The sequence below is a fragment of the Macrosteles quadrilineatus genome, unplaced genomic scaffold (genome assembly GCF_028750875.1).
Source record: "Macrosteles quadrilineatus isolate MER2022 unplaced genomic scaffold, UCM_ALF_1.0 Scaffold_7__1_contigs__length_78375512, whole genome shotgun sequence".
Taxonomy (NCBI): Eukaryota; Metazoa; Arthropoda; class Insecta; order Hemiptera; family Cicadellidae; genus Macrosteles; species Macrosteles quadrilineatus.
Window position 1 is genome coordinate 16,148,116 of NW_026542600.1, and position 6,904 is coordinate 16,155,019.

Below are 6,904 nucleotides of genomic sequence, written 5' to 3' on the forward strand. Positions count from 1 at the left end.
GATTTCTAACATTTTAAGTCTTTTTTTATCCTTGCTGCCTTAAAACGAGGGTTTGAACATTTCAAACATCTCTTTAGTTAAATGAATGAAAAACAATTCATGCCATGCCGAATGCATATCCATATTGTTTGTCAATTAAGCTTTAGATATATGGTGACACATTTTAAAATAGTTTTAGTTCGATTTATCCACTGTTCAAGGTATACTATCAACAGATGGAATGTTTTTTCAAGCTAGGTATTTTGAATTGAAACACTTAAGCTTTTTAACGAATTTATTATTCAATTCAAAACATCTTTATTTGTTCATGTACATAAAATACAATAAATAGTGTCACAGTAATTCAAGACTTAAATCTAACCTAATATATTTCAGATACATTTTTACAATAGTTAAACGGCATTCATGTTACTTAACTTATAGCTCTTTAAAAGAATGAAATGAATTTCTTATTAAAACCAGTTTAAGTACATTTCTAAATTTACAACAATTTTTTTATTATCAGGATTTCTTTGTGGATGTGTTTTAAAAATACAGCACTGGTATAGGATGGTTTCTTTTTAAATAGTTCGGAGTTATGAGATGGTAATACTATACTTCTTTTATTTCTAGTATTGCAACCATGTATATCCTCATGAGTTACAAAATTATCTTTATTATTTTTTACATGCGTTACACATTCTAAGATGTACAAACTGTAAACGGTTACAATTTTTTGTTCGATGAAATGCGGCTTTGCAGACTCATCAGACTTGTGATTTAACATGGCTCTTACTGCTCTTTTTTGACAAGCTAAAATTTTATCAAGGTTTTGTTTGGTTGTTCCTCCGTACACACAAATTCCATAAGATATGTGGGATTGCACATGGGCGTGATAAACGCTCCATAAAACTGATAAATACAGAGATAATACAACTTTTTCAAACCATAAACCCCCGAAATAAATTTTGCTAAAAGACTGTCGACTTGCAAATCCCAACTAAAATGGTTATCAAAGTGAACTCCCAAAAATTTAGTTTTTTCAACCCTTTATATTTGAGTATCATCAATAAAAATGTTAAAATCATAATTATTTCGATTTTGTGTTGTAGTTTGTAGTGAGTTGAATTTAATTAGTCTTTTGTGAATTTAAAATTATATTGTTAGAAGAAAATAATCCTGAAGTTTACCCAATTCTATGAAGGAACTTATTCCCAATTTGATGTACTATATAGGGAATAAGCTATTACCGTAGGTCTCATGGTAAGATCTGAGCCCAGGGCCGATTTATTTTTTTCGTTTGGAGGTCCCCAGAGGCCAAATACACCATCCGTTCAAACTCATCTATCTATATAAATAAATTTAGAGTTTTGTCTGTACATTGCTCAGAATCATACATTTTTAGGTTATTTTTACGTTTTATACATTAAAGAAGCCGAAACAAGTCTCATCTAAATTTCTGTCTGTCTGTCTGTCTGTCTGTCTGTCTGTCTGTCTGACACACTCAAGATGGCATTTTACGCAATCTTATCCAGGAAAACGAGAGTACCTATCAAGACTCAAGTCATTTTAATGTATTCACTGGATTGGCGAGAGTGTCTTTAGCCATTAAAATATGTTCTCACTACTTTGTAATTAAAATTACGGCCGTTCAAAAATGCAGTTTTGTGCGATTTTTGTCAAGTTTTCTTCCAATTTGTATCACATAATCATCTATGAAACAACGAACAGCTGTTCGGATCAAGATTATTTTTTCTAGCTGTCACTGAAATGTTTACAAATGTTGTTTACAAACATCACAACCATTTCCGATCACGTTTTGAAGGCAAATCCCATCCAAGTGAGATTAAAAACGCTTTTATTACATAAAGGATTTAATTAATCGCAAGTGGAATAATATAGTGTAACCGTAAATTAAATAACTAGGCATCATCCAGGTCAGGAACCAGAAATATGTGTATAAAATTGTTTTGGAGTTTTGATAACCAGAAAGAAGACATTGAATCAAGATTGAATCAGTGTTGTATACGGCTGGGAAACTTAAATTTACTAATGACCGTCGCCAATAGCTTAGAAACAATGTTCCACTCATTGACGGCTCTTCAATGGCGGTTGTGTAAAGTGTAAAGCAAAAAATTACAACTGCAGTGGGTGATTGTAACAGAGATTTACGGATGATGCTGAACTCGATTTTCCAATGTGTCACTTTCTGTTCCTACCATTGACTATATAAAGTCAATAGTTCCTACTCACCGTGTGATGCAATCGCTGGACCATACAGCCAATAGGCCCATAGCCCTTCTCTTGGGTACGTGTGGTACGTATGCTTACCCAATTATTTATAACAACCCTTTCGACAACGATCCTTGATACCGGTACTTTTCCATAGAATACACGGCCTACCTAGGTACTTAAGAAATAAAATTATAAACGTCCAAAAACCCAACGTTGTGTGATTTTTGTCACATTTCCTTATAATGTTAATATATATACCAGCAACCATTGTTTAGAGAATACGTAATCTATTAAATAACAGAAAGTTATGTTGTATAAGGTTTTTTTTCAAACTGACACCGATAAGTTTACATTAAGAGTTGTGTACAAATAAAGCAATTAATGGGAAATAACTTTGATTGCCGATAACTTTTACGAGAAAATCCAAAACCAAGAGATCAATAACCTTGATTAACGCATATAATTGGTCGGCTGTACTACAGTTCTTAACTGTAAACGTTGGTTTTTGGTACGGTACTGGTTCTTTTCCTTTTAACCTTTAGTAGTAGCAAGAATCATTTTTACGTACCAACACATCACAGTAATTTACAAATTAGTTATCGTATGGTGTTGCACCTTATTTATTACAGGCGTAGGCCTATTCAATTTAATTGATGTCTTAACTGTATAATTTTTGCTTTTTCTGTCTGGATTCCAAAATGTTATGCTAAGAAAACTATAACGCATTTTAGTAAAAAATTTATTCAGCAAACCATCATGAATTGTTCAAACACTTTGAACGTTGTTTATGTATCAATAGTTCGTGGCCTATTTTGGTAATTTTTATTACAAATTACCAATCTAAATCGTCTATAGTAGGCCTACTGTACTTCATTTCATATAGCAAACCGATTCAGATAGGCCTAGCATTTCGACAGAATTTCGAGTCATCTCCGGTCCAAGCAAATATAAATTGTTGTGATCAAATTTTATGGCATTAACAAAGATTTCAAGTACTAATTTTATATGTACCTTTTTATGCTTAAAGCGTAGCAGATTCCCTAATTAAGTTCGGTATTTTTGTGTGTATGTATGATGGTAACGCATTAATGTCCTTGTTTCTCAATGTTTCACGGAAAGGACAAGAGCGCCTTGATAATGAAAATGTCAACCCGAATAAAGTGTTAAATTAAGAGGTTGAGGTAGTACCTTAAATACTTTTAACCATTATGTTATAGTCCTTTAAATTCTGAACAAAATTGTACAAATCCCATTTCCGTATATTTACTCTCACCGCTTACACATGATAAAGGTTGTTGACAAACTTATGGGAGAAAGTATGTGTCAGAATGCTGATACCGTTTATTTAGTTTAATCATTGGATATAACATATGGACCAACAAGATCCGGGTGACATTTAATTGCGAAGCATTAGTTTTGGCTTGAAACTGTCAGATACTGTATTTGCGAAGGAATAGTTTTGTCAGCATATCTGAAAGTATGCAAACCAACTGCTGTGCTTTATATAAGAAGGTTTTAACTGACTATGATAAGATCCCCGTGCGTAGAACGGGCACACAGCTAGTATATAATATACATATATACTTATACAATTGTCCGTTAGCACGATAGTTCGAGCAAAAATAATCCGATTTTGATTAAATTTGGTATAATCGTGTAAAGCTAATTTTCTTTGGACGAGTTTGCGAACCAGCATGAGCAGATTATGGGAAAAGGGGTTTATGGGGGTTTTATGGGGTAAAAATGGGGTTTTACCATTTTCACCCTGAAAACATAAAATTTTGCAATTGATTTTTAAACCATTTTGTGGAACCAAAAAAATTAAAATTAGTATATTGAACCGTTGTTGAATTCCTAATAGTTACAGAAAAAAAGAAAAAGTGCAAATTTAAAATGACCATGTTATTCTTATAGAGAATAAATAACAGTTTTAGCTTGCTTGCCAATGGAAATATTTTATTAGAATTTTGAAAATTTGTTTACTTCATACTAAGCTATCAATATTTAAATAAAAACACATTTTTGTCTCCCCTGTTACAGCAAACTTAAGTACTCATTAACATTAATGATATTTGATTAGGAAATAAATCCGACAATTTTAAGGAAATAATTTATAGTGGAATTCCAGCCAGGTAGATAGAAATTCGCTTAGTCTGCAGGGTTTGCTGCGATGGGGGTATTCATCTCATATATGTATTTGATCATAGCTGCCTTATTTTTCTTGTGTAAAATATGGGATTAAGTTAGTTTTCTTATTTTGTCAAATAAAAACCAACCTTAGTCAGTGTAATACACTGTCGAGGCAAAATTTGCTTTCTGTATTGAATCTCCATTCCCTAAGAGTATCTTCATTATAAAGAATGAGTCAATCGGTTTGTTAACACTTTATTTAGGGGGATATTAGATCTTATATGTGACATAAGTTTGCATTTAAATGCTTGAATTATATATATTAGGGGTTTCTAGATATTTTTACATCTATTGAAAAAATGAAAACATATTCAAATACTTTCTCATACAGTATTGCTTATTTATTTTAAATGTTTGGTTTGAGTATCCTTCCAGGAATGTAATTTGCTCTGTGTGCTAAAACTAAATAAAAAATATATACAATTGATACAAAATGTGTGTTGCAATGTCAACGACAACGTAAAAGCTCTCCAAAATATTAACCAGAACAATCTTCATCCGAATAACACAACAATCATGTAATATAAAATATAAATAACTATTTTCATAAGTATACAAATAAGTGAGAAATATTAGCAAAAATGTTGTAAAATTTAAGTATGTAACAATTACGTAACAGTATAACATATGTATTTGGCCAGATTTACAGCATTGGCTAAGTCAAGATACATAAAAAAATACAGAGTGTCTTATAAACTATAACATAACTACTAAACTAAACAATATTTACATGTGATCAATTCATAAACCAAGCATATTATATGTCCATGACTACCCATCAGCAATAAAATCACGGACACGGTAGTAACACTTGGACACCAGTAATTTTCGAAGTGATTTTTTTTAAATAACAGGGTTTGACTCAATTTTTAGATGGGTTGGCAATGCATTGAAAAGCAGTATACCGTTACAATGAAGATGTTTTTTGAAAAAGGAGGTTGATTGTTTTGGTATCTGAAGATAAGTATATATAATATATTTTTATAAATCCAAAATAGAACGAAATATTACTTAAAATAGGCCAAGTTTGAACTATTCAAATGTTTTGAACAGTAACCTACTTGGGTAATCTATGTGTGGCGATGTTCATTATTATTTAACGCCTGTCCGAACTTCACCATGATCGATTATGTTGGGAACGAAGCTTAAAACAAAATACATCTATTTTTAACAGTGGTATGGCCATGCAATACTAAATTTTTGAAATATTTATTTATTTGTTAACAATACAAATGATTGTTTATCCAATATGATAGGTTTTAGGTTTTGTATGATGTAAATAAAATTAAAAGTTTGTTTATTTTAAAATGGAAATTTAAAGTTTAAATATAAAAGATTGTGTATTATGTTATATATATTTTTTTACAAATTATGTTACGCACTACAATGCCAATGACTTGGAAGTGTAAACTATGATAGATTTGCCTGATAAATACGGGTTTTCCATCAAATTCTACCTATATACATAAAATAATGAAAGAGAATATACTCATTTATTGGGTAAAAATGTACAGTACGAGGTCTGAGCGGCGAAATCGAACGCGACCAATACTTGAGTCTAGAGTGCTATTGAATACCCCAGCTCGGATTTAAAACGCCTTGCGTCCCTCCCTAATAATATACGTGGCATTCATTACTTAAGTCAATCATGAATATACGGTTTACAAGAACTGATAAATTATTATTATGTGTAAGATCTCAAATATTTAATGTAGTAGTTACTTTATTATTTAATATGCCGCCCATAACAGAAAATTGGATTTGAGAACAGTTCTTTCTGTCGGCCTTCGATCAAAATACCGTACATTTTTTCAAAGGAGTACATTATAAAATGGAAAAATAGGTAGATAATCCAAATAATTTGTATATAACCAAAACATTAAATGTGCTTTATAAATTTAGTTAAGTAACTAACGTGCTAGAATACTATTGTACTTTACTCTCTAATAATCTAGAGTCGTATTTTACATTGAAATACAAAACTATTTACTTGGGTGAAACAAGGTGTAAACTATCACAAAATGAAACCTTTTATTGCTATTAAAGCTACTGGAAATACATATTGAAGCATCAAAGTTTATAAAGCAAATCATGTTCATACTGATCATGGTCACACTACAATGTTTAAAGGCTTACAGGGATTTACTGTCATACAAGTATGATATATATCCAGCCTCAACTACTAATTTTATACTTTGTAATCAAATTGCTTTGAGGTATTACTTTCTCCTCATTAAAAGAATTTCTAGTATTAAAATTTAATTTTATTTCGTTAAACATTCCTAATAATTTGATAGAGATTTTTTTTAAAAGAACACAAGCCAATATTCTGGAATATAATTTAATGAACTAAAATCTGCTGTCGACTGTAACAATTAATATGGATGTGTAACAACCAAATGTGTTACGATTTGTAGCTAGGACTGTGTTAAATACGCAGTTTCAAAATCTAGATGTCCAAAAGAAATATTCCAGACTATCAGACTTATGAAGAGTAATG